The following is a 9,465-nucleotide window of genomic DNA, read 5'->3' on the forward strand; positions in this document are numbered from 1 at the left end:
GTGATATGATATGATATGTGTCTTTCACTTTCTGACTTACTACAAGTCACGTGATTACCTCTAGACTCATCTACGGTGCTGCAAATGGCATTGTGTCCTTATTTTCCTTGGCTTCTATTCTGCCTTAGCGAGGTCCATTTTCAACAATGTGATTCCCTGAGGGTTGTGGATTAGCTGACCTGGGCAGCCTTACCCTGCCGGCCTGCCCTCCCCAGGTGTGCCTGTTTGAGTTCAAAATAAACAGCGCTCCAGGCAGCAATAGCCCCTGAAGCTCTGCCTGACTCCATATTCTCTGCCCCGTCAGCAGTCTCGTGGCTGAGCTGGTGGGAGGGAATGAGGGGCCACAGCTTTGTTGGTGGCCCGGTGTGAGAGGGGCACTGCTGGCCTTTCTGCAGGAGTTGCCAGGGTGCCACCTGTAAAGAAGAGGATGTGTCACCCATAACTTCCGCTGGAATTACTCTCCGGACAGAGGTGAGGAAGGAAAAAAGCAGTGGGGGCCCGGACAGGAGGAGTATCTCAGGCAGGACATTGGAAAGCTTCCGGAAGAGCGCACGGGGCCAGGACCACCCTGGCTGGCCTGCAGTCACCAACTTGGCCTGCGTGCTTTCGCTGGTGTGGCTCCATGGCCCTTCCTCTAGGATTTCAAGCCCTTGTACATATTCAGGTGTTTTACCTGGGAAGGGTGGGAACAGTTCAGCAGCAGCTGGCCTGGGGCTCAGCTCACCTTTATTCAGAGATGCCTCGGCACGGTCTCCCAGCTTTGCAATGAGGACGCTTCTTGCATGGGGGGTGGGTTCCTGGCTGGATGGGAGATGATTCCCCACCTCTGACCAACTTCAGAATTGTTTACCGCTGGAGAAAGTGCCCTGATAGGGTTTTCCTCTGTATAACTGGTGGGTTCAGGTTTTTTTTCGTTTATGGTTCAAGTTAGATTTTATTCCTCTTTTATGTATTTATAGATATAAGCATGGAAATAATTCATTCCTATAAATACATCTGTGTGAAGGGAATAAATTTTTTCTGTTTTATTTTTAAATTTTATTTTTTAAAATTTTGAAATTTAATTTTATTTACTTTTTTTATACAGCAGGTTATTATTAGTTATGTATTTTATGCATATACATGTATACAGGTCAACCCGAATCTCCCAACTCATCCCACCACCACCACCCCATGGCTTCCCACACTTGGTGTCCATACGTTTGTTCTCGACCTCTGCGTCTCTATTTCTTCCCTGCAAACCAGTTCATCTGTACCATTTTTTAGGTTCCACATATATGCATTAATTTACAATATTTGATTTCCTCTTTCTGACTTACTTCATTCTGTATGACAGTCTCTAGATCCATCGATGTCTCTACAAATGACCCAGTTTCATTCCTTTTTTTGGCCGAGTAATATTCCATTTTATATATGTACCCCATCTTTATCCATTCATATGTCTGTGGGCATTTAGGTTGCTTCCATTATCTGGCTATTGTAAATAGTGCTGCAATGAACATTGCGGTGAATGTGCCTTTTTGATTTATGGTTTTCTCTGGGTATATGCCCAGAAGTGGGATTGCTGGATCAGATGGTAATTCTATTTCTAGTTTTTTAAAGGAAACTCCATAGTGTTCTCCATAGTGACTGTATCAATTTACATTCCCACCAATAGTGGAAGAGGGCTCCTTTTGTCCACACCCTCCCCAGAATTTGTTGTTTGTAGATTTTCTGATGATGCCGATCCTAACAGGTGTGAGGTGATACCTCATTGTAGTTTTGATTTGCATTTCTCTAATAATTAGTGCTCTTGAGCAGCTTTTCATGTGCGTCTTGGCCATCTCTGTGTCTTCTTTGAAGAAACGTCTCTTTAGAACTTCTGCCCGTTTTTGTATTGGGTTGTTTGTTTTTTTAATATTAAGCTTCATGAGCTGTTTATATATATTGGAGATTAAACCTTTGTCCACTGATTCGTTTGCAACGATTTTTGCCCAGTCTGAGGGATGCCTTTTTCCATTCCCGTCTTTTTAACCAAAAAAGAAAGAAAGACAAAGAAGCAGAACACTAATGTGCATAAAATATGCCTTTTGAAACGGTCGTTTTGAAATATGGACGTCCTTTGAATTTTTTGGTCGATATGTGACCCCAGGAATTGTTTTCAGGGCAGGTGTCAATTACAGGCCTGCAATGATTTGGAATATCAACTGACCATTAGTGCTGGGATTAAAGCTGCTGTTGTGTGAAACGGCCACAAGGTGGCAGCAGTTCTCCCTTACCAAATCTGGTTACTAGGGCAGCAGAGCCTCAATGGAAGTCGTGTTCTAGATTGGAATTTAGAATGGAATGTGCCAGGAGAAAGCCCCTCAAGTTTGTCTCCCTACTTCTTGTTCGTATTTTTAATTTAAATTTTTATTTTTTATTACAGGAAGTTTGATTACAATGTTTGGCTTATTGTAGGTGTCGAAGATGTGGTTCTTTTACACATATACAGATGTCTGTTCTCCCTGGGATCCTTTTCCCAGGTACCTTATGACAGAATGTTGAGTAGTCTTCTCTTGGTATTCCGTAGGTCTTTGGTGATTATATATGTCACCTGTGTTTGTATATGTCTGTTAACTCCGATATCGTAATGAAACCGATCCACACACCTTTCCATTGGTGAATCATAAGTGTGTTTAATGAATCTGTGATTTCCCTTCTCCGTGGAAATATCTGCCCTGGTATCCATTTTTAGGTAACACCTATAAGTGATATGATATGATATGTGTCTTTCACTTTCTGACTTACTACAAGTCACGTGATTACCTCTAGACTCATCTACGGTGCTGCAAATGGCATTGTGTCCTTATTTTCCTTGGCTTCTATTCTGCCTTAGCGAGGTCCATTTTCAACAATGTGATTCCCTGAGGGTTGCGGATTAGCTGACCTGGGCAGCCTTACCCTGCCGGCCGGCCCTCCCCAGGTGTGCCTGGTTGAGGTCAATATAAACAGCGCTCCAGTCAGCAATAGCCCCTGAAGCTGTGCCTGACTCCATATTCTCTGCCCCGTCAGCAGTCTCGTGGCTGAGCTGGTGGGAGGGAATGAGGGGCCACAGCTTTGTTGGTGGCCCGGTGTGAGAGGGGCACTGCTGGCCTTTCTGCAGGAGTTGCCAGGGTGCCACCTGTAAAGAAGAGGATGTGTCACCCATAACTTCCGCTGGAATTACTCTCCGGACAGAGGTGAGGAAGGAAAAAAGCAGTGGGGGCCCGGACAGGAGGAGTATCTCAGGCAGGACATTGGAAAGCTTCCGGAAGAGCGCACGGGGCCAGGACCACCCTGGCTGGCCTGCAGTCACCAACTTGGCCTGCGTGCTTTCGCTGGTGTGGCTCCATGGCCCTTCCTCTAGGATTTCAAGCCCTTGTACATATTCAGGTGTTTTACCTGGGAAGGGTGGGAACAGTTCAGCAGCAGCTGGCCTGGGGCTCAGCTCACCTTTATTCAGAGATGCCTCGGCACGGTCTCCCAGCTTTGCAATGAGGACGCTTCTTGCATGGGGGGTGGGTTCCTGGCTGGATGGGAGATGATTCCCCACCTCTGACCAACTTCAGAATTGTTTACCGCTGGAGAAAGTGCCCTGATAGGGTTTTCCTCTGTATAACTGGTGGGTTCAGGTTTTTTTTCGTTTATGGTTCAAGTTAGATTTTATTCCTCTTTTATGTATTTATAGATATAAGCATGGAAATAATTCATTCCTATAAATACATCTGTGTGAAGGGAATAAATTTTTTCTGTTTTATTTTTAAATTTTATTTTTTAAAATTTTGAAATTTAATTTTATTTACTTTTTTTATACAGCAGGTTATTATTAGTTATGTATTTTATGCATATACATGTATACAGGTCAACCCGAATCTCCCAACTCATCCCACCACCACCACCCCATGGCTTCCCACACTTGGTGTCCATACGTTTGTTCTCGACCTCTGCGTCTCTATTTCTTCCCTGCAAACCAGTTCATCTGTACCATTTTTTAGGTTCCACATATATGCATTAATTTACAATATTTGATTTCCTCTTTCTGACTTACTTCATTCTGTATGACAGTCTCTAGATCCATCGATGTCTCTACAAATGACCCAGTTTCATTCCTTTTTTTGGCCGAGTAATATTCCATTTTATATATGTACCCCATCTTTATCCATTCATATGTCTGTGGGCATTTAGGTTGCTTCCATTATCTGGCTATTGTAAATAGTGCTGCAATGAACATTGCGGTGAATGTGCCTTTTTGATTTATGGTTTTCTCTGGGTATATGCCCAGAAGTGGGATTGCTGGATCAGATGGTAATTCTATTTCTAGTTTTTTAAAGGAAACTCCATAGTGTTCTCCATAGTGACTGTATCAATTTACATTCCCACCAATAGTGGAAGAGGGCTCCTTTTGTCCACACCCTCCCCAGAATTTGTTGTTTGTAGATTTTCTGATGATGCCGATCCTAACAGGTGTGAGGTGATACCTCATTGTAGTTTTGATTTGCATTTCTCTAATAATTAGTGCTCTTGAGCAGCTTTTCATGTGCGTCTTGGCCATCTCTGTGTCTTCTTTGAAGAAACGTCTCTTTAGAACTTCTGCCCGTTTTTGTATTGGGTTGTTTGTTTTTTTAATATTAAGCTTCATGAGCTGTTTATATATATTGGAGATTAAACCTTTGTCCACTGATTCGTTTGCAACGATTTTTGCCCAGTCTGAGGGATGCCTTTTTCCATTCCCGTCTTTTTAACCAAAAAAGAAAGAAAGACAAAGAAGCAGAACACTAATGTGCATAAAATATGCCTTTTGAAACGGTCGTTTTGAAATATGGACGTCCTTTGAATTTTTTGGTCGATATGTGACCCCAGGAATTGTTTTCAGGGCAGGTGTCAATTACAGGCCTGCAATGATTTGGAATATCAACTGACCATTAGTGCTGGGATTAAAGCTGCTGTTGTGTGAAACGGCCACAAGGTGGCAGCAGTTCTCCCTTACCAAATCTGGTTACTAGGGCAGCAGAGCCTCAATGGAAGTCGTGTTCTAGATTGGAATTTAGAATGGAATGTGCCAGGAGAAAGCCCCTCAAGTTTGTCTCCCTACTTCTTGTTCGTATTTTTAATTTAAATTTTTATTTTTTATTACAGGAAGTTTGATTACAATGTTTGGCTTATTGTAGGTGTCGAAGATGTGGTTCTTTTACACATATACAGATGTCTGTTCTCCCTGGGATCCTTTTCCCAGGTACCTTATGACAGAATGTTGAGTAGTCTTCTCTTGGTATTCCGTAGGTCTTTGGTGATTATATATGTCACCTGTGTTTGTATATGTCTGTTAACTCCGATATCGTAATGAAACCGATCCACACACCTTTCCATTGGTGAATCATAAGTGTGTTTAATGAATCTGTGATTTCCCTTCTCCGTGGAAATATCTGCCCTGGTATCCATTTTTAGGTAACACCTATAAGTGATATGATATGATATGTGTCTTTCACTTTCTGACTTACTACAAGTCACGTGATTACCTCTAGACTCATCTACGGTGCTGCAAATGGCATTGTGTCCTTATTTTCCTTGGCTTCTATTCTGCCTTAGCGAGGTCCATTTTCAACAATGTGATTCCCTGAGGGTTGCGGATTAGCTGACCTGGGCAGCCTTACCCTGCCGGCCGGCCCTCCCCAGGTGTGCCTGGTTGAGGTCAATATAAACAGCGCTCCAGTCAGCAATAGCCCCTGAAGCTGTGCCTGACTCCATATTCTCTGCCCCGTCAGCAGTCTCGGGGCTGAGCTGGTGGGAGGGAATGAGGGGCCACAGCTTTGTTGGTGGCCCGGTGTGAGTGGGGCACTGCTGGCCTTTCTGCAGGAGTTGCCAGGCTGCCACCTGTAAAGAAGAGGATGTGTACCCATACCTTCCACTGGAATTTCTCTCCTGACAGAGGTGAGGAAGGAAAAACGCCGTGGGGGCCGGGACAGGAGGGGTATCTCAGGCAGGACAATGGAAAGCTTCCGGAAGAGCGCACGGGGCCAGGACCACCCTGGCTGGCCTGCAGTGACCAACTTGGCCTGCGTGCTTTCGCTAGTGTGCTCCATGGCCCTTCCTCTAGGCTTTCAAGCCCTTGTACATATTCAGGTGTTTTACCTGGGAAGGGTGGGAACAGTTCAGCAGCAGCTGGCCTGGGGCTCAGCTCACCTTTATTCAGAGATGCCTCGGCACGGTCTCCCAGCTTTGCAATGAGGACGCTTCTTGCGTGGGGGGTGGGTTCCTGGCTGGATGGGAGATGATTCCCCACCTCTGACCAAATTCAGAATTGTTTACCGCTGGAGAAAGTGCCCTGATAGGGTTTTCCTCTGTATAACTGGTGGGTTCAGGTTTTTTTTCGTTTATGGTTCAAGTTAGATTTTATTCCTCTTTTATGTATTTATAGATATAAGCATGGAAATAATTCATTCCTATAAATACATCTGTGTGAAGGGAATAAATATTTTCTGTTTTATTTTTAAATTTTATTTTTTAAAATTTTGAAATTTAATTTTATTTACTTTTTTATACAGCAGGTTATTATTAGTTATGTATTTTATGCATATACATGTATACAGGTCAACCCGAATCTCCCAACTCATCCCACCACCACCACCCCATGGCTTCCCACACTTGGTGTCCATACGTTTGTTCTCGACCTCTGCGTCTCTATTTCTTCCCTGCAAACCAGTTCATCTGTACCATTTTTTAGGTTCCACATATATGCATTAATATACAATATTTGATTTCCTCTTTCTGACTTACTTCATTCTGTATGACAGTCTCTAGATCCATCGATGTCTCTACAAATGACCCAGTTTCATTCCTTTTTTTGGCCGAGTAATATTCCATTTTATATATGTACCCCATCTTTATCCATTCATCTGTCTGTGGGCATTTAGGTTGCTTCCATTACCTGGCTATTGTAAATAGTGCTGCTATGAACATTGTGGTGAATGTGCCTTTTTGATTTCTGGTTTTCTCTGGGTATATGCCCAGAAGTGGGATTGCTGGATCAGATGGTAATTCTATTTCTAGTTTTTTAAAGGAAACTCCATAGTGTTCTCCATAGTGACTGTATCAATTTACATTCCCACCAATAGTGGAAGAGGGCTCCGTTTGTCCACACCCTCCCCAGAATTTGTTGTTTGTAGATATTCTGATGATGCCGATCCTAACAGGTGTGAGGTGATACCTCATTGTAGTTTTGATTTGCATTTCTCTAATAATTAGTGCTCTTGAGCAGCTTTTCATGTGCGTCTTGGCCATCTCTGTGTCTTCTTTGAAGAAACGTCTCTTTAGAACTTCTGCCCGTTTTTGTATTGGGTTGTTTGTTTTATTAATATTAAGCTGCATGAGCTGTTTATATATATTGGAGATTAAACCTTTGTCCACTGATTCGTTTGCAACGATTTTCGCCCAGTCTAAGGGATGCCTTTTTCCATTCCCGTCTTTTTAACCAAAAAAGAAAGAAAGACAAAGAAGCAGAACACTAATGTGCATAAAATATGCCTTTTGAAACGGTCGTTTTGAAATATGGACGTCCTTTGAATTTTTTGGTCGATATGTGACCCCAGGATTTGTTTTCAGGGCAGGTGTCATTTACAGGCCTGCAATGATTTTGAATATCAACTGACCATTAGCGCTGGGATTAAAGCTGCTGTTGTGTGAAACGGCCACAAGGTGGCAGCAGTTCTCCCTTACCAAATCTGGTTACTAGGGCAGCAGAGCCTCAATGGAAGTCGTGTTCTAGATTGGAATTTAGAATGGAATGTGCCAGGAGAAAGCCCCTCAAGTTTGTCTCCCTACTTCTTGTTCGTATTTTTAATTTAAATTTTTATTTTTTATTACAGCAAGTTTGATTACAATGTTTGGCTTATTGTAGGTGTCGAAGATGTGGTTCTTTTACACATATACAGATGTCTGTTCTCCCTGGGATCCTTTTCCCAGGTACCTTATGACAGAATGTTGAGTAGTCTTCTCTTGGTATTCCGTAGGTCTTTGGTGATTATATATGTCACCTGTGTTTGTATATGTCTGTTAACACCGATATCGTAATGAAACCAATCCTCACACCTTTCCATTGGTGAACCATAAGTGTGTTTAATGAATCTGTGATTGCCCTTCTCCGTGGAAATATCTGCCCTGGTATCCATTTTTAGGTAACACCTATAAGTGATATGATATGATATGTGTCTTTTACTTTCTGACTTACTGCAAGTCGCGTGATTACCTCTAGACTCATCTACGGTGCTGCAAATGGCATTGTGTCCTTATTTTCCTTGGCTTCTATTCTGCCTTAGCGAGGTCCATTTTCAACAATGTGATTCCCTGAGGGTTGTGGATTAGCTGACCTGGGCAGCCTTACCCTGCCGGCCGGCCCTCCCCAGGTGTGCCTGGTTGAGGTCAATATAAACAGCGCTCCAGTCAGCAATAGCCCCTGAAGCTGTGCCTGACTCCATATTCTCTGCCCCGTCAGCAGTCTCGGGGCTGAGCTGGTGGGAGGGAATGAGGGGCCACAGCTTTGTTGGTGGCCCGGTGTGAGTGGGGCACTGCTGGCCTTTCTGCAGGAGTTGCCAGGCTGCCACCTGTAAAGAAGAGGATGTGTCACCCATACCTTCCACTGGAATTTCTCTCCTGACAGAGGTGAGGAAGGAAAAACGCAGTGGGGGCCGGGACAGGAGGGGTATCTCAGGCAGGACAATGGAAAGCTTCCGGAAGAACGCACGGGGCCAGGAGCACCCTGGCTGGCCTGCAGTCAGAAACTTGGCCTGCGTGCTTTCGCTAGTGTGCTCCATGGCCCTTCCTCTAGGCTTTCAAGCCCTTGTACATATTCAGGTGTTTTACCTGGGAAGGGTGGGAACAGTTCAGCAGCAGCTGGCCTGGGGCTCAGCTCACCTTTATTCAGAGATACCTCGGCACGGTCTCCCAGCTTTGCAATGAGGACGCTTCTTGCGTGGGGGGTGGGTTCCTGGCTGGATGGGAGATGATTCCCCACCTCTGACCAACTTCAGAATTGTTTACCGCTGGAGAAAGTGCCCTGATAGGGTTTTCCTCTGTATAACTGGTGGGTTCAGGTTTTTTTTCGTTTATGGTTCAAGTTAGATTTTATTCCTCTTTTATGTATTTATAGATATAAGCATGGAAATAATTCATTCCTATAAATACATCTGTGTGAAGGGAATAAATTTTTTCTGTTTTATTTTTAAATTTTATTTTTTTAAATTTTGAAATTTAATTTTATTTACTTTTTTTATACAGCAGGTTATTATTAGTTATGTATTTTATGCATATACATGTATACAGGTCAACCCGAATCTCCCAACTCATCCCACCACCACCACCCCATGGCTTCCCACACTTGGTGTCCATACGTTTGTTCTCGACTTCTGCGTCTCTATTTCTTCCCTGCAAACAAGTTCATCTGTACCATTTTTTAGGTTCCACATATATGCA

This window comes from Mesoplodon bidens (assembly GCF_964165515.1).
Source record: "Mesoplodon bidens genome assembly, contig: HAP1_SCAFFOLD_259, whole genome shotgun sequence".
NCBI classification, from domain to species: Eukaryota; Metazoa; Chordata; class Mammalia; order Artiodactyla; family Ziphiidae; genus Mesoplodon; species Mesoplodon bidens.